Below are 18,285 nucleotides of genomic sequence, written 5' to 3' on the forward strand. Positions count from 1 at the left end.
TCTGCGCGTTGGGCAGTGACGTCACCGCGGAGCGGACTTATTCTTATTGGTTGATTTTGAGGACGAGCTCCTTTGTGATGTCACAATGTGGAGGTTGGACAATGAGTTTCAGACTAAAACATCCTCCTCTGGGCAACATCTGGGAGCAAATCAGTGTCTCCCCCTTTCAATAGTTCAAAAGATACAGGAGCAGAATTAGGCCATTTGGCCCATCGAGTATAACCCTTCAACCCGATTAAAAATCTGTCTCACCCCTCCCTAAATGTACTCACTGTCCCAGCTCCACCACACTCTGGGGTAGTGAATTCCACAGATTCACAGCCCTTTGGGAGAAGCAGTTTCTCTTCATCTCTTTAGAATTTGCTACCTCTTTTTAAAAAGAATCTTTATTGTCACAAGTAGGCTTACGTGAACACTGCAATGAAGTTACTCTGTAAAGCCCCTACGCTCCACATTTTGACGCCTGTTCGGGCACACAGAGGGAGAATTCAGAATGTCCAAATTATCTAACAGCACGTCTTTCGGGGCTTGTGGGAGGAAACCGAAGCACCCGGTGGAATCATAGAATTTACAGTGCAGAAGGAGGGCATTCAGCCCGTCGAGTTTGCACCAGCCCCTGGAAAGAGCACCCCACCCCAGCCCACGCCCCAACCCACGTCTCCACCCCATCCCCGTAACCCAGGAAACCCACCTAACCCTTCTGAACACAAAGGGCAATTTATCATGGCCAATCCACCTAACCTGCACATCTTTGAATGTGGGAGGAAACCGGAGCACCATACAAAATCTACAGAGACATGGGGAGAACATGCAGACTCCACACAGCCAGTGACCCAAACCGGAATTGAACCTGGGACCCTGGAGATATGGAGCAACTGTGCTAACCACTGTGCTACCATGCTGCCCATCTTATCCTAAGACTAATCCCTCTCGTTCTAGAATGCCTGAAAGACGTGCTGTTAGGTGAATTGACATTCTGAATTCTCCTTCAGTGTACCGTAACAGGCGCCAGAATGTTTGGGGAGTTTCACAGTAACTTCATTGCCGTGTTTTTTTAAAATTTAAAGTACCCAATTCATTTTTTCCAATTCAGGGGCAATTTAGAGTGGCCAATCCACCTCGGCTGCACATCTTTGGGTTGAGGGGGCGAACCCACTCAAACCGGGGAGAATGTGCAAACTGCGCACAGACAGTGACCCAGATCTGGTATCGAACCTGGTACCTCGGCGCTGCGAGGCAGCAGTGCTAACCACTGCACCACCAAGCGGCCCCATTGCGGTATTAATGTAAGCCTACTTGTGACAAAAATAAAGATTATTATTATTAAGTGGGAGTAGCGTCTCCAAGGTGGCCTTCAGGACGCACGACAACGCAGAATCGCCGAGCACAAACTTATAGCCAGGTTCTGCACACATGAGTACGGCCTCAACCGGGACCTTGGATTCATGTTGCATTACATCCCCCCCCCCCCCCAACCATCTGGCCTGGGCTTGTGAAATCCTACCAACTGTCCTGGCTTGAGACAATTCACACCTCTTTAAACTGTAATTATCCCTCTCTCCAGTCACTCTGTCTGGACCTGTAAAGACTTAATTATCTGCAAAGACTCGCATTCAAAAGTATCGTCTTGCATCATTGTCTTTGTCTATGTATATGTTTCTGGAACCCACCTCTTCATTCACCTGAGGAAGGAGCTGTGCTCCGAAATCTAGGGATTCGAAACAAACCTGTTGGACTTTATCCTGGTGCTGTAAGACTTCTTACTGTGCTCACCCCAGTCCAACGCCGGCATTACCACATTAAAGTAAAAGGGCAAAGTGGCAGCACGGTAGAGCAGTGATTAGTACTGCTGCCTCACAGAGCCGAGGTCCCAGATTCGATCCCGGCTCTGGATCACTGTCCGTATGGAGTTTGCACATTCTCCCCGTGTTTGCGTGGGTTTCACTCCCACAACCCAAAGATCTGCAGGGTAGGTGAACTGGTAATGCTAAATTGCCCCTTAATTGGAAAAGATAAATTGGGTACTCTAAAATTGAAAAAAAAAGTAAAAGGGCAAAGACTATTTACAGTTTAAGAGATACATTCCTAATAAAAAGAGTGTTCAGGCATTGTTACTTCTAGTTTTTTGTAGAAAAAGTCATCAAACTTGAGGTTTTTGCCTTACAACTCTTTAATTTGTTCACTGGGTTTAGAATTTATCTTTCAAAGTTACTGATCTTTTCAGAAATCTTACACAGTTGATTTAGAGCTACAAGTTTCAACTTCCTATATTCAGCATCAGGCAACTTCTGTCTCTATTGCTCATGTCAATGACAGCTCAGCAACAGAGCTGAGTGCTGGAGATGCCGTCACTCCTTTTAGGAGCTGAAATCAGTAGAAAGATGAACCACAGTATCTGGTTGAGCTTTGTGTGAGCTGTCCGACCATAATGATATATACAATAGCTAACCAGGTAATATGTTGTGATGAGGGTTTAGAAACAGACCCTGGGTAGACGAGTTCACTGAAGCTGTGGGCTTGTCAGCTGTTCAATTAAACTAGGCATCCAACAGCCACAGAGACCTCTAATATTGGACACTGGGTTTAACCCTGTTCTGTATTGAACAGACCTATCTAATACTGGAGGTGATATAGTTAATCTGACCCTTAATTCATTCAATTCCAAAAGTGAATAACATTTATTCAAGTACAGTGATTACTCTGTTAATCTGTGAACAAAGTGGTGTCAATTCATGCAGATCCGTGTCTGAACTCAATTTCATGACTTATTTTTGTTACTGACTAGGGTGCCTCTCTCTCTCTCTCTTCTATATTTCTCCTGCCTCTCAGTCTCTGGTGCTCCCCTCTCCCTCTGGTGCCTCTCTCTCCCTCTGGTGCCTCTCTCTCCCTCTGTCACTCTCAGCTGCCTCTCACTCTCTGTTATCAGTGCTTAGGAAGGCAGGTGGGATAGTTTCCTTTGGTAGCTGATGGCCAAGAATATAAGAGCAGGGAGATTGTGCTGGAACTGGATCAAACACCAGTTAGACCACAACCGGAGCACTGTGGACATTTCTGATCACCACGAGAGAGGCTGCAGAAGGATGTGATCACACGAGAGAGGCTGCAGAGGGGATTTATGATGATGTTACCCAGGAGGGAGAATTTTAACTATGAGGAAAGATTGGAAAGGCTGGGGTTGTTCTCCTTGGAACAGAGGAGGCTGAGGGGAGATTGAATTGAGTTGTGTGTAATTCTGAGGGGCTCAGATAGAGTGAATATTCACCTCAGCAGAGTCCAACCCCTGCAGTCAAATATGAAGTCACTAGTGTGTCAGGAAGTGGGATGAGTGAGTGACTCTCTATCCGCAGAGAGAACATGGAAACAGCAGCTCCCCAGTTTGAACTCGCTGGTGTGTCAACAGGCTGGAGGATTGGCTGAATTCCATCCCACTCCTGGAACATTTTTCAATGTCCTCTCCCCAGTGCCAGAAGGCTGCCTGACTGAGAGAAGCTCTGTCCACAGACAGAGCAGATGAATGGCCTGTCGTTAATATGTTGATGCTGGTGTCATATTGATATTGTTCATTCCGGGGACTTCCGGTGACAACATGTCGGTGGATGTCGCACGTTTGGTGGCTCCTGCGAGAGTCTCGGATCTTTGGACGTTTATGCCCAGTTTTGGGAGAGTTTTTGGATGAGTTGTTGAGGGAAGTCATAAGGAGGCCGATGAATGTTGAAGTCCCACAGGAAAGGTGTTGGAAAGAAGAGGGCGAGCGAAGGTCGGCCAGCGAGTGCTGCTGTGAGTCCTGCAGGAAGGAAGATGACGGGGGCTGGGTCGTCCGGGGGGGGGGGGAGGGGGGGGTGCTCCCCTCACTGGGGAAACTCTGACCACGGTGATGTCAGAGCTTCGGACACAAGTAGAAATTACCCCTTTGAACTGAATTGGCCACATTCTGTTCTATTCTCTGAGCCATCACCCATTTGATCCTCGGTCGTCGCTGAAACGGAATCTTCGAGGCTTGGTTCTTATTCTCCTTCTGACCCGTGTCCCAGACAGGTCAAATTTACTCTACTTTGAACTGTCGAATGACATCTTTCTTCCAACCACAGATCCATTCTTCAGACATTGTGGTTCAAGGTGTCAACTCAGGTTCTGCTTGGCATTTTATTGGTGGTTTGGGAGTCTCTGAAAGCAGTCGTAAGGGGGCAGGTGATTCTGTTTAAGGCCAAGGTGGACAGGAAGGCGAGGGAGGAACACCAACAACTGATAGAAGAGATTTGGGAGATGGATGGGAGGTAGGTGGGGGACCTGGACCCAGGGCTCCTCGCAAAGAGGACGGAGTTGCAGGCGAGGTTTCACCTATTGTCCACAGGAAAGTGGTGCATCTGCTGAGAAGGGCGAGTGGGGCTGTCTGAGTCTCGGGGGAAGGCAGAGTGTGGGTCAGCTACATAGGGAGGCCGCAGCAAGGGAGATAGTTCGGGTGCGGCACAGGATGGAGGAGTTGGTGGTGGCTCCGGAACAGATTAATAAGGTGTTCGAGGAGCTCTATAGGGACTTGTATAAGTCGGAGCCACCAGAGGAGCAGCGGGAGATGATGGAGTTTCTGGGTGGGTTAGAGTGCCTGAGGTTGAGGGGGTGGAGAGGGCATGGTTGGAGCAGCCGATAGGGGTGGAGAAGGTGAAGGTGGCGATTGGCAGGATACAGGCAGGGAAGACAGCGGGGCCAGATGGGTTCCCAGTTGAATTTTATAAAAGATTTAAGGGTAGGCTGGGGCCTTTGATGGTTAATGTTCAAGGACGCAATGGACAGTGGTGCCTTGCCGCAAACGATGGGGCAGGCGTCCATCTTCTTGTTGCTTCAGAAGGGCAAAGATGACTTCAGGTTGCGGCCATGGAGAGGTCGCTTATTTGGCAGCTCCGGCTCGTGGTGGACCTTTTCCCCTGACTTATTGGGGATTTGATCGGTAAAATTGGAGACTGGTGAGGTAGAGAAGAATCTCCCACCAGTTTATGGAGACGTGGATCAGAAGTGGTCTGGAAAGGAGAGATTGTTGGGCAAAGAAGGGAGTGAAGACTGCACAGGAAAACATGGCGGAGGCTCGGGGACTGGGATTGCCGGCCCAGTGGTCAACGGAGCAGCTGGTGAAATTCCTTCAGCAGAGCTTCGCCAAGTAAAGACAAGAGTACCTGGACCCGATTAAGACAGGGATTGACCAGGTGGGGCAAAGATTGGAAGCCCAGGGACAGGCGATCCAGAAGGTGGAAGAGGCGGTGGCTGAGCACGAGGACCAGCTAACCACGATGGCAGTGGAGCTGATGAGGGACCATCAGAATAGGCTGCAAGAGAAAGTGGAGGATCTGGAGACAGGTCACACAGGCAGAACCGGAGGATCGTTGGCCTCTGAGGGCAGTGAGGGTTCGGGTGCAGGGGCACATGTAGCGCGTATGTTCGAGAATCTGCTGGGGGAAGGTTTACTCGACCCTTGGAGGTGGGCAGGGCGCACAGAGCACTTGCAAGGAAGCCAGGCTGATCACATGGAATGTGAGAGGGCTGAATGGGCCGGTCAAGAGGGCTCGTGTGTTCGCGCATTTGAAGAGATTGAAGGTGGACGTGGCAATGTTACAAGAGACACACCTGAGGATAGTGGATCAGACTAGGCTGAGGAACGGGTGGGTCGGGCAGATATTTCATTTGGGGCTAGACTCTAAAACTAGGGGGGGTTGCAATCTTTTTTTTTTTTTTAAATATAAATTTTGAGTACCCAATTCATTTTTCTCCAATTAAGGGGCAATTTAGCGTGGCCAATCCACCTGACCTGCACATCTTTAGGTTGTGGGGGTGAAACCCACGCAGACATGGGGAGAAAGAGCAAACCCCACACGGACAGTGAACCAGGGCCGGGATTCGAACCCCGGTCCTCAGCGCTGCAGTCCCAGTGCTAACCACTGCGCCACATGCCGCCCCTCAGGGGGTTGCGATCTTGATTAATAAGCGGGTGTCATTTGAGGTAGGGAACATCGTGGCGGACTCAGGGGGAAGGTATATCAACACGTCCTCGTGCCAGGGTCAGCCTGATACAATTCAAGGTGGTTCATCGGACACACATGAAGGTGTCCCGGATGAGCAAGTTTTTTGGGATAGAGGACAGGTGTGTGAAGTGCGCGGGAGGGCCTGCAAACCATGTCCACATGTTTTGGGCATGCCCGAAGCTTAGGGGACAGTGGCAGGGATTTGCGGACGTCATGTTCATTGTGCTAAAAACAAGGGTGGCGCCGAGTCCAGAGGTGGTGATTTTTGGAGTTTCGGAAGATCCCAGAGTTCAGGGGGCAAGAGAGGCTGACGTCTTGGCCTTTGTCTCCTTGGTAGCCCGGAGACGGATATTGTTAGTGTAGCGCACAAAGACTCACGAGAGACGAATAGAGATGAAGTCGATGAGGCTTTATTAAGCGTGACTTGTTCCCCGCAGTTCAGCAACAGACTGGCCTGCGGGGGAGAACTCCTGGTTCTTATACTCCGCCTTCAGGGCGGAGCTAGAGATCAGCAGCCAACCAGGACCCGGGATCTGTCAGTTAATGACATCACGGCTTCACAGTCCCACATGACCCCTAATGCATACTACCACAGTTAGCATGGAGGGACTCGAAGCCCCCAAAATCAGGGGTTTGAGTTAGCGACATGCCTGGGTTTCTTAAGACTTGAGAAAATTAAGTTCACCCTGAGAGGATCAACGTCAGGGTACGTTCGGAGGTGGCAGCCGTTTATCGACTTCTTCAGAGAAAACTAAACTGTCAGCAGAGGCAATAAAGGGGGGGGGGGTGATGGGATCGGGGGGAGTTCGGCTATTTTGTGTCTAGAGTAGGCGGGAGCTGTGGGAGATGGAGGGATGTTTACGCACTGAACTATGTTTACATTTGTCTTTGTATCGCTTATTGTTATAAAAGCATAAATGCCTTAATAAATGTTTAAAAAAACATTGCACCTCACGCCTTAAACCTATGTCACCTGGTTATTGACTTTTCCAACCTGGGAAAGAGCTTCTGACTATCCACTCTGTCCGTACCACTCAGAATTTTGTAAACATTTATCAGGTCGTCCCTCAATCTCCGTCGCTCGCGTGAAATAAATCCGAATTTATCCAACCTCTCCTGTCAGCTAATACCCTCCAGGCCAGGCAACATCCTGGTGAATCTACTCTGTACTCTCTCCAAAGCCTCCACATCCTTCTGGTAATGTGGTGACCAGAATTGTAGGCAATATTCCAGATGTGGCCGATTTAAGGTTCTGTACAGCTGCAGCATGACTTGACAATTTTTATACTCAATGCCCCGACCAATGAAGACAAGCATGCCATCTGCCTTCTTAGCTCCTTATCACTGAAAGTGGCAACGCAGGTGGATATGTTTATTGTAATTTCCCAATCTACCACAGACAACTTGCCCCTCATACCATGACAGTTTCCTTCTGCGAGAAACACCCGGATAAATTAGACAAAAGAACCCTGTAACCACCACAGCCCATCTCAATGGAACATGGCTGTTTTGGGAACTAAATATCTTCCAACGTGCAAACACCTTTTCATTCTGTGCTCCTCGTCAAACTTGGAACCAGGTAATCGCAACGAGACTCAAAAATGGTCAGCCCACCGGAGGCAGAGGTGTTAGACCGGCCAGTCCAGCAGAAAGAAACCCTCCAATCATCACCATTCACCAGATGTCAGAATGAACAAAATGCAGTCCTGGATGTCAGTGAGAACAGAAACAATAACAGCGGAGCCAACATCTGTAAGTTGTGAACTTGTTGGAGTCACAACAGGTGGGATGAATCACAAAACCTCTCCCCACATTGAGAGCAGATGAATGGTCTCTCCCCAGAATTAACTCGCTAGTGTCTCCGTAGTTGGGACGGATCATTGAATGTCTCCCCTGCTCAGAGCAGGTGAATGGCTTCTTCCAGGTGTGAACTCGCTAGTGTTCCTGCAGTGTGTATGGATATCTGAATCCCTTCTCTCACTAAGAGCAGGTTAACGCCTTCTCCCCAGTGTGAACTCGCTGGTGTCTGCAGGTTGGATAACTGAGTGAATCCCTTCCCACACTGAGAGCAAGTGAATGGCCTCTCCCCAGTGTGAACTCGCTGGTGTATGCACAGGCTGGATAAGTCAGTGAATCTCTTCCCACACACAGAGCAGGTGAACGGCCTCTTCTCAGTATGAACTCGCTGGTGTTTCCGCAGCGCGGACAACTCAGTGAATCTCTTCCCACTTGGAGAGCAGGTGAACAGCCTCTTCCCAGTGTGAACTCGCTGGTGTTTCTGTGGTGTTTCTGCAGGTGGGATAACTGAGTGAAGCCCTTCTCACACTGAGAGCAGGTGAACAGCCTCTCCCCAGTGTGAACTCGCTGGTGTATCCGCAGGGTGGATAATTGAGTGAATTCCTTCTCACACTGAGAGCAGGTGAACAGCCTCTCCCCGAACTCGCTGGTGTGTCTGCAGGGCGCATAACAGTGAATCCCTTCCCACACACAGAGCATGTGAATGGCCTCTCCCCATTGTGACTGCGTCGATGAACTTCCACCTGAGACGGGGCCCTGAATCCCTTCCCACAGTCCCCGCATTTCCACGGTTTCTCCAGGGTGCGGGTGTCCTCGTGTCTCTCCAGGTTTGATGATCAGTTGAAGCCTCGTCCACACACAGAACACGTGTACGGTCTCTCTCGTCTGTGAATGGTGTGATGTTTTTTCAGGCAATGTAACTGGTTGAAGCTCCTTCCACAGTCAGTGCCCTGGAACACACTCACTCGGGTGTGTGAGTCTCGGTACTTTTCCAGTCACACTGATGGTTAAAATCTTTTGAAGCCAACAGAAAAGCCAAACATTTCTCCTTCTAGATTCAAAGGCCGGTGATATTCAGTTCCAAGGAATTGAGAGACTCAGTTAGATTGAGACGTGATATTTGTGATTTCTGTCTGTAATTCCTCCTCTTCTAATATCCTGTAAAAACAATTTACAAAAGACATCACTGTCAGTACAGGATAGAAATTCAGAACAGACAATTCTAGTTCCTAGAGAATATTCTTTCCTCGCTCATTCCCCAAAAGCTGTAAACCTCCATCCCACACACTCTCCCTCCATTCTCACTCTGCTGTATCTAATATCCACCCTCCCAATTCTCCTGAAGGTGCTGATTCAGGCTGATTGACAGATCCATGGTCACTGCTTCCTGTCCTGGACACAGAGACAATAACAAATAGGAGCTGCAGTTGGCCATTCGGCCCATCGATCCTGCTCGTCTATTCTGTGGGATCATTGGCCGATCTATGTCAGCGGCATTATCCGTGTTATTGACCAGAGGCTGAGTGTGCTGACTCAATATCTGTGAGCTCATGAGGCCGAGCTGCAAAACATCAAGGAAAGTCGATTTCGGCGGGCGTGAGAGCAGCTGGTTAGTCAGTTTCAGCGGGAGCATTGCGGAAGGAGGTTGCTGGGAGGTACGTCAACCTTTAAAAGCACTTCTCTTTGCAGGGGCAGGCCAGTCGATTTCGGCGGCGTGAGAGCAGCTGGTGAGTCAGTTTCAGCGGGAGCATTGCGGAAGGAGGTTGCTGGGAGGTAAGTCAACCTTTAAAAGCACTTCTCTTTGCAGGGGCAGGCCAGTCGATTTCGGCGGCGTGAGAGCAGCTGGTGAGTCAGTTTCAGCGGGAGCATTGCGGAAGGAGGTTGCTGGGAGGTAAGTCAACCTTTAAAAGCACTTCTCTTTGCAGGGGCAGGCCAGTCGATTTCGGCGGCGTGAGAGCAGCTGGTGAGTCAGTTTCAGCGGGAGCATTGCGGAAGGAGGTTGCTGGGAGGTAAGTCAACCTTTAAAAGCACTTCTCTTTGCAGGGGCAGGCCAGTCGATTTCGGCGGCGTGAGAGCAGCTGGTGAGTCAGTTTCAGCGGGAGCATTGCGGAAGGAGGTTGCTGGGAGGTAAGTCAACCTTTAAAAGCACTTCTCTTTGCAGGGGCAGGCCAGTCGATTTCGGCGGCGTGAGAGCAGCTGGTTAGTCAGTTTCAGCGGGAGCATTGCGGAAGGAGGGTGCTGGGAGGTAAGTCAACCTTTAAAAGCACTTCTCTTTGCAGGGGCAGGCCAGTCGATTTCGGCGGCGTGAGAGCAGCTGGTGAGTCAGTTTCAGCGGGAGCATTGCGGAAGGAGGTTGCTGGGAGGTACGTCAACCTTTAAAAGCACTTCTCTTTGCAGGGGCAGGCCAGTCGATTTCGGCGGCGTGAGAGCAGCTGGTGAGTCAGTTTCAGCGGGAGCATTGCGGAAGGAGGTTGCTGGGAGGTAAGTCAACCTTTAAAAGCACTTCTCTTTGCAGGGGCAGGCCAGTCGATTTCGGCGGCGTGAGAGCAGCTGGTGAGTCAGTTTCAGCGGGAGCATTGCGGAAGGAGGTTGCTGGGAGGTAAGTCAACCTTTAAAAGCACTTCTCTTTGCAGGGGCAGGCCAGTCGATTTCGGCGGCGTGAGAGCAGCTGGTGAGTCAGTTTCAGCCGGAGCATTGCGGAAGGAGGGTGCTGGGAGGTAAGTCAACCTTTAAAAGCACTTCTCTTTGCAGGGGCAGGCCAGTCGATTTCGGCGGCGTGAGAGCAGCTGGTGAGTCAGTTTCAGCGGGAGCATTGCGGAAGGAGGTTGCTGGGAGGTAAGTCAACCTTTAAAAGCACTTCTCTTTGCAGGGGCAGGCCAGTCGATTTCGGCGGCGTGAGAGCAGCTGGTGAGTCAGTTTCAGCGGGAGCATTGCGGAAGGAGGTTGCTGCGAGGTAAGTCAACCTTTAAAAGCACTTCTCTTTGCAGGGGCAGGCCAGTCGATTTCGGCGGCGTGAGAGCAGCTGGTGAGTCAGTTTCAGCGGGAGCATTGCGGAAGGAGGTTGCTGGGAGGTAAGTCAACCTTTAAAAGCACTTCTCTTTGCAGGGCAGGCCAGTCGATTTCGGCGGCGTGAGAGCAGCTGGTGAGTCAGTTTCAGCGGGAGCATTGCGGAAGGAGGTTGCTGGGAGGTAAGTCAACCTTTAAAAGCACTTCTCTTTGCAGGGGCAGGCCAGTCGATTTCGGCGGCGTGAGAGCAGCTGGTGAGTCAGTTTCAGCGGGAGCATTGCGGAAGGAGGTTGCTGGGAGGTAAGTCAACCTTTAAAAGCACTTCTCTTTGCAGGGGCAGGCCAGTCGATTTCGGCGGCGTGAGAGCAGCTGGTTAGTCAGTTTCAGCGGGAGCATTGCGGAAGGAGGGTGCTGGGAGGTAAGTCAACCTTTAAAAGCACTTCTCTTTGCAGGGGCAGGCCAGTCGATTTCGGCGGCGTGAGAGCAGCTGGTGAGTCAGTTTCAGCGGGAGCATTGCGGAAGGAGGTTGCTGGGAGGTACGTCAACCTTTAAAAGCACTTCTCTTTGCAGGGGCAGGCCAGTCGATTTCGGCGGCGTGAGAGCAGCTGGTGAGTCAGTTTCAGCGGGAGCATTGCGGAAGGAGGTTGCTGGGAGGTAAGTCAACCTTTAAAAGCACTTCTCTTTGCAGGGGCAGGCCAGTCGATTTCGGCGGCGTGAGAGCAGCTGGTGAGTCAGTTTCAGCGGGAGCATTGCGGAAGGAGGTTGCTGGGAGGTACGTCAACCTTTAAAAGCACTTCTCTTTGCAGGGGCAGGCCAGTCGATTTCGGCGGCGTGAGAGCAGCTGGTGAGTCAGTTTCAGCCGGAGCATTGCGGAAGGAGGTTGCTGGGAGGTAAGTCAACCTTTAAAAGCACTTCTCTTTGCAGGGGCAGGCCAGTCGATTTCGGCGGCGTGAGAGCAGCTGGTGAGTCAGTTTCAGCGGGAGCATTGCGGAAGGAGGTTGCTGGGAGGTAAGTCAACCTTTAAAAGCACTTCTCTTTGCAGGGGCAGGCCAGTCGATTTCGGCGGCGTGAGAGCAGCTGGTGAGTCAGTTTCAGCCGGAGCATTGCGGAAGGAGGGTGCTGGGAGGTAAGTCAACCTTTAAAAGCACTTCTCTTTGCAGGGGCAGGCCAGTCGATTTCGGCGGCGTGAGAGCAGCTGGTGAGTCAGTTTCAGCGGGAGCATTGCGGAAGGAGGTTGCTGGGAGGTAAGTCAACCTTTAAAAGCACTTCTCTTTGCAGGGGCAGGCCAGTCGATTTCGGCGGCGTGAGAGCAGCTGGTGAGTCAGTTTCAGCGGGAGCATTGCGGAAGGAGGTTGCTGCGAGGTAAGTCAACCTTTAAAAGCACTTCTCTTTGCAGGGGCAGGCCAGTCGATTTCGGCGGCGTGAGAGCAGCTGGTGAGTCAGTTTCAGCGGGAGCATTGCGGAAGGAGGTTGCTGGGAGGTAAGTCAACCTTTAAAAGCACTTCTCTTTGCAGGGCAGGCCAGTCGATTTCGGCGGCGTGAGAGCAGCTGGTGAGTCAGTTTCAGCGGGAGCATTGCGGAAGGAGGTTGCTGGGAGGTAAGTCAACCTTTAAAAGCACTTCTCTTTGCAGGGGCAGGCCAGTCGATTTCGGCGGCGTGAGAGCAGCTGGTTAGTCAGTTTCAGCGGGAGCATTGCGGAAGGAGGTTGCTGGGAGGTAAGTCAACCTTTAAAAGCACTTCTCTTTGCAGGGGCAGGCCAGTCGATTTCGGCGGCGTGAGAGCAGCTGGTTAGTCAGTTTCAGCGGGAGCATTGCGGAAGGAGGGTGCTGGGAGGTAAGTCAACCTTTAAAAGCACTTCTCTTTGCAGGGGCAGGCCAGTCGATTTCGGCGGCGTGAGAGCAGCTGGTGAGTCAGTTTCAGCGGGAGCATTGCGGAAGGAGGTTGCTGGGAGGTACGTCAACCTTTAAAAGCACTTCTCTTTGCAGGGGCAGGCCAGTCGATTTCGGCGGCGTGAGAGCAGCTGGTGAGTCAGTTTCAGCGGGAGCATTGCGGAAGGAGGTTGCTGGGAGGTAAGTCAACCTTTAAAAGCACTTCTCTTTGCAGGGGCAGGCCAGTCGATTTCGGCGGCGTGAGAGCAGCTGGTGAGTCAGTTTCAGCGGGAGCATTGCGGAAGGAGGTTGCTGGGAGGTAAGTCAACCTTTAAAAGCACTTCTCTTTGCAGGGGCAGGCCAGTCGATTTCGGCGGCGTGAGAGCAGCTGGTGAGTCAGTTTCAGCCGGAGCATTGCGGAAGGAGGGTGCTGGGAGGTAAGTCAACCTTTAAAAGCACTTCTCTTTGCAGGGGCAGGCCAGTCGATTTCGGCGGCGTGAGAGCAGCTGGTGAGTCAGTTTCAGCGGGAGCATTGCGGAAGGAGGTTGCTGGGAGGTAAGTCAACCTTTAAAAGCACTTCTCTTTGCAGGGGCAGGCCAGTCGATTTCGGCGGCGTGAGAGCAGCTGGTGAGTCAGTTTCAGCGGGAGCATTGCGGAAGGAGGTTGCTGGGAGGTAAGTCAACCTTTAAAAGCACTTCTCTTTGCAGGGGCAGGCCAGTCGATTTCGGCGGCGTGAGAGCAGCTGGTGAGTCAGTTTCAGCGGGAGCATTGCGGAAGGAGGTTGCTGGGAGGTAAGTCAACCTTTAAAAGCACTTCTCTTTGCAGGGGCAGGCCAGTCGATTTCGGCGGCGTGAGAGCAGCTGGTTAGTCAGTTTCAGCGGGAGCATTGCGGAAGGAGGGTGCTGGGAGGTAAGTCAACCTTTAAAAGCACTTCTCTTTGCAGGGGCAGGCCAGTCGATTTCGGCGGGAGTGGAGCTGGCTGGTTAGTCAATTTCAGCAGGAGCTGAGAATTTTTCTTTTTTTTTTTAAATTAGTGTTTTAGGCGGGATCAGGAAGTCGACCCGCGGACGTCTGGGAAGACCCTCCCCAATAAATTCTGGTGGAGAGGAAACCCGAGACACTACACGTGTAGTGTCTCCCACCCACCCTCCTCCTCTAACCTAATAATAAAACCCATTGGTCTGAGGAAAGTACCATATTTTTATTATATTATTATTATTTTTTATAAAAATTTAATTTAGTTGTTAGCCAGATCTTGGTAGAAAGTTAGAGGAATGGCAGGGAAGGGAGTGCAATGTTCCTCCTGCAGGATGTTTGAGGTGAGGGATGCAGTTAGTGTCCCTGCTGATTTTACCTGCAGGAAGTGCTGCCATCTCCAGCTCCTCCAAGACCGAGTTAGGGAACTGGAGCTGGAGTTGGAAGAACTTCGGATCATTCGGGAGGCAGAAGGGGTCATAGATAGCAGCTTCAGGGAATTAGTTACACCAAAGATTGGAGATAGGTGGGTAACTGTAAGAGGGACTGGGAAAAAACAGTCAGTGCAGGGATCCCCTGCAGTCGTTCCCCTGAGAAACAAGTATACCGCTTTGGATACTTGTGGGGGGGGGGACTTACCAGGGGTAAGCCATGGGGTACGGGCCTCTGGCACGGAGTCTGTCCCTGTTGCTCAGAAGGGAAGGGGGGAGAGGAGCAGAGCATTAGTAATTGGGGACTCTATGGTCAGGGGCACAGATAGGAGATTTTGTGGGAGCGTGAGAGACTCACGTTTGGTATGTTGCCTCCCAGGTGCAAGGGTACGTGATGTCTCGGATCGTGTTTTCCGGGTCCTTAGGGGGGAGGGGGAGCAGCCCCAAGTCGTGGTCCACATTGGCACCAACGACATAGGTAGGAAAGGGGACAAGGATGTCAGGCAGGCTTTCAGGGAGCTAGGATGGAAGCTCAGAACTAGAACAAACAGAGTTGTTATCTCTGGGTTGTTGCCCGTGCCACGTGATAGTGAGATGAGGAATAGGGAGAGAGAGCATTTAAACACGTGGCTACAGGGCTGGTGCAGGCGGGAGGGTTTCAGATTTTTGGATAACTGGGGCTCTTTCTGGGGAAGGTGGGACCTCTACAGACAGGATGGTCTACATCTGAACCTGAGGGGCACAAATATCCTGGGGGGGAGATTTGTTAGTGCTCTTTGGGGGGGTTTAAACTAATGCAGCAGGGGCATGGGAACCTGGATTGTAGTTTTAGGGTAAGGGAGAATGAGAGTATAGAGGTCAGGAGCACAGATTTGACGTCGCAGGAGGGGGCCAACGTTCAGGTAGGTGGTTTGAAGTGTGTCTACTTCAATGCCAGGAGTATACGAAACAAGGTAGCGGAACTGGCAGCGTGGGTTGGTACCTGGGACTTCGATGTTGTGGCCATTTCGGAGACATGGATAGAGCAGGGACAGGAATGGATGTTGCAGGTTCCGGGGTTTAGGTGTTTTAGTAAGCTCAGAGAAGGAGGCAAAAGAGGGGGAGGTGTGGCGCTGCTAGTCAAGAGCGGTATTACGGTGGCGGAGAGGATGCTAGATGGGGACTCTTCTTCCGAGGTAGTATTGGCTGAAGTTAGAAACAGGAAAGGAGAGGTTACCCTGTTGGGAGTTTTTTATAGGCCTCCTAATAGTTCTAGGGATGTAGAGGAAAGGATGGCGAAGATGATTCTGGATATGAGCGAAAGTAACAGGGTAGTTATTATGGGAGACTTTAACTTTCCAAATATTGACTGGAAAATATATAGTTCGAGTACAATAGATGGGTCGTTTTTTGTACAGTGTGTGCAGGAGGGTTTCCTGAAACAATATGTGGACAGGCCAACAAGAGGCGAGGCCACGTTGGATTTGGTTTTGGGTAATGAACCAGGCCAGGTGTTGGATTTGGAGGTAGGAGAGCACTTTGGGGACAGTGACCACAATTCGGTGACGTTTACGTTAATGATGGAAAGGGATAAGTATACACCGCAGGGCAAGAGTTATAGCTGGGGGAAGGGCAATTATGATGCCATTAGACGTGACTTGGGGGGGATAAGGTGGAGAAGTAGGCTGCAAGTGTTGGGCACACTGGATAAGTGGGGCTTGTTCAAGGATCAGCTACTGCGTGTTCTTGATAAGTATGTACCGGTCAGACAGGGAGGAAGGCGTCGAGCGAGGGAACCGTGGTTTACCAAGGAAGTGGAATCTCTTGTTAAGAGGAAGAAGAAGGCCTATGTGAAGATGAAGTGTGAAGTTTCGGTTGGGGCGATGGATAGTTACAAGCCCGTGCCGACCATACTGCCCGACTAAACTACAATCTTCTACACTTCCTGGGTCCGTATCCTTCTATTCCCATCCTATTCATATATTTGTCAAGATGCCCCTTAAATGTCCCTATCGTCCCTGCTTCCACTACCTCCTCCGGTAGTGAGTTCCAGGCACCCACTACCCTCTGCGTAAAAAACTTGCCTCGTACATCTACTCTAAACTTTGCCCCTCTCACCTTAAACCTATGCCCCCTAGTAATTGACCCCTCTACCCTGGGGAAAAGCCTCTGACTATCCACTCTGTCTATGCCCCTCATAATTTTGTATACCTCTATCAGGTCGCCCCTCAACCTCCTTCGTTCCAGTGAGAACAAACCGAGTTTATTCAATCGCTCCTCATAGCTTATGCCCTCCATACCAGGCAACATTCTGGTAAATCTCTTCTGCACCCTCTCTAAAGCCTCCACATCCTTCTGGTAGTGTGGCGACCAGAATTGAACACTATACTCCAAGTGTGGCCTAACTAAGGTTCTATACAGCTGCAACATGACTTGCCAATTCTTATACTCAATGCCCCGGCCAATGAAGGCAAGCATGCCGTATGCCTTCTTGACTACCTTCTCCACCTGTGTTGCCCCTTTCAATGACCTGTGGACCTGTACTCCTAGATCTCTTTGACTTTCAATACTCTTGAGGGTTCTACCATTCACTGTATATTCCCTACCTGCATTAGCCCTTCCAAAATGCATTACCTCACATTTGTCCGGATTAAACTCCATCTGCCATCTCTCCGCCCAAGTCTCCAGACAATCTAAATCCTGCTGTATCCTCACACAGTCCTCATCGCTATCCGCAATTCCACCAACCTTTGTGTCGTCTGCAAACTTACTAATCCGACCAGTTACATTTTCCTCCAAATCATTTATATATACTACAAAGAGCAAAGGTCCCAGCACTGATCCCTGTGGAACACCACTGGTCACAGCCCTCCAATTAGAAAAGCATCCCTCCATTGCTACCCTCTGCCTTCTATGGCCTAGCCAGTTCTGTATCCACCTTGCCAGTTCACCCCTGATCCCGTGTGACTTCACCTTTTGTACTAGTCTACCATGAGGGACCTTGTCAAAGGCCTTACTGAAGTCCATATAGACAACATCTACTGCCCTACCTGCATCAATCATCTTAGTGACCTCCTCGAAAAACTCTATCAAGTTAGTGAGACACGACCTCCCCTTCACAAAACCGTGCTGCCTCTCACTAATACGTCCATTTGCTTCCAAATGGGAGTAGATCCTGTCTCGAAGAATTCTCTCCAGTAATTTCCCTACCACTGAAGTAAGGCTCACCGGCCTGTAGTTCCCGGGATTATCCTTGCTACCCTTCTTAAACAGAGGAACAACATTGGCTATTCAAAGTTAAATTAAATTCACTCATGGAAAGCTCAGGAGGTGCAAGTCAGTCAAATTGGAGCCTATGTATTTGAGATAGGAATCCCATACTTTACCCAATGCATCAGACTTGGAATGAATTACAGACATTAAAAATTGCATGGAGATACATTCCATAATCAGCCTATGCCAGTTTTGGATAGAGGGAGACCTGACTGGTCTGCTTCAGTATTGAGCCAGGTGAATGTTGGGTCCATCCTACCCCAATCCCTTATGAACCTAAGACGAGAGGCCAATTGATGAAGCCTGATTTTCAGGAGATCGTACCCTCCCATAGCTCCTGGTGATTGTAGCTTAACAGACCTCAGGCAAGGTTTCTTTGTGTTCCAGATAGAGTCATAGATATTTTCAGCATGGAAACAGGCCCTTCGGCCCAGCTTGTCCATGTCACCCAGTTTCTATCACTAAGCTAGTCCCACTTGCCAGGATTTAGCCCATATCCCTCTACCCACTTTGCCCCTGTAACTGTCTAACTGCTTTTTAAAGGACAAAATTGTACCTGCCTCGACCACTGCCTCTGCCAGCCATTCCAGATGCTCACCATCTTCTGTCTGAAGAAATTTCCCCTCTAGTCTCTTTTGTATCTCTTTCCTCTCACCTTAAACCTATGCCCTTTAGTTCTAGACTCCTCTATCTTAGGGAAAAGTTGTTGACTGTATACCTTATCTATACTTCTCATTATTTTATAGACCTCTATAAGATTATACCTAAGCCTCCTACGCTCCAGGGAAAAAAGTCCTAGCCGATCCAGCTTCTCCTTATAGCTCAGACCATCAGGTCCTGGCAGCATTCTCGTAAATCTCTTCTGCACTGTTTCTAGTTTAACAATATCCTTCCTATAATAGGCTGACCAGAATTGTTCCTCATCACCCAGATGGGTTTTCTGCACTA

The 18,285-nt window shown here is 50.3% G+C and overlaps 1 long non-coding RNA gene across 1 annotated transcript in view; it reads right to left on the reverse strand.

The window, feature by feature from the left end:
• The window catches only part of LOC140419927 (uncharacterized), a 378,337-nt gene that overhangs the window by 355,474 nt on the left and 4,578 nt on the right, over window positions 1–18,285 (reverse strand). The gene's annotated exons all lie outside the window — the stretch shown is intronic.

Source organism: Scyliorhinus torazame, chromosome 5 (assembly GCF_047496885.1).
Source record: "Scyliorhinus torazame isolate Kashiwa2021f chromosome 5, sScyTor2.1, whole genome shotgun sequence".
NCBI lineage: Eukaryota > Metazoa > Chordata > Chondrichthyes > Carcharhiniformes > Scyliorhinidae > Scyliorhinus > Scyliorhinus torazame.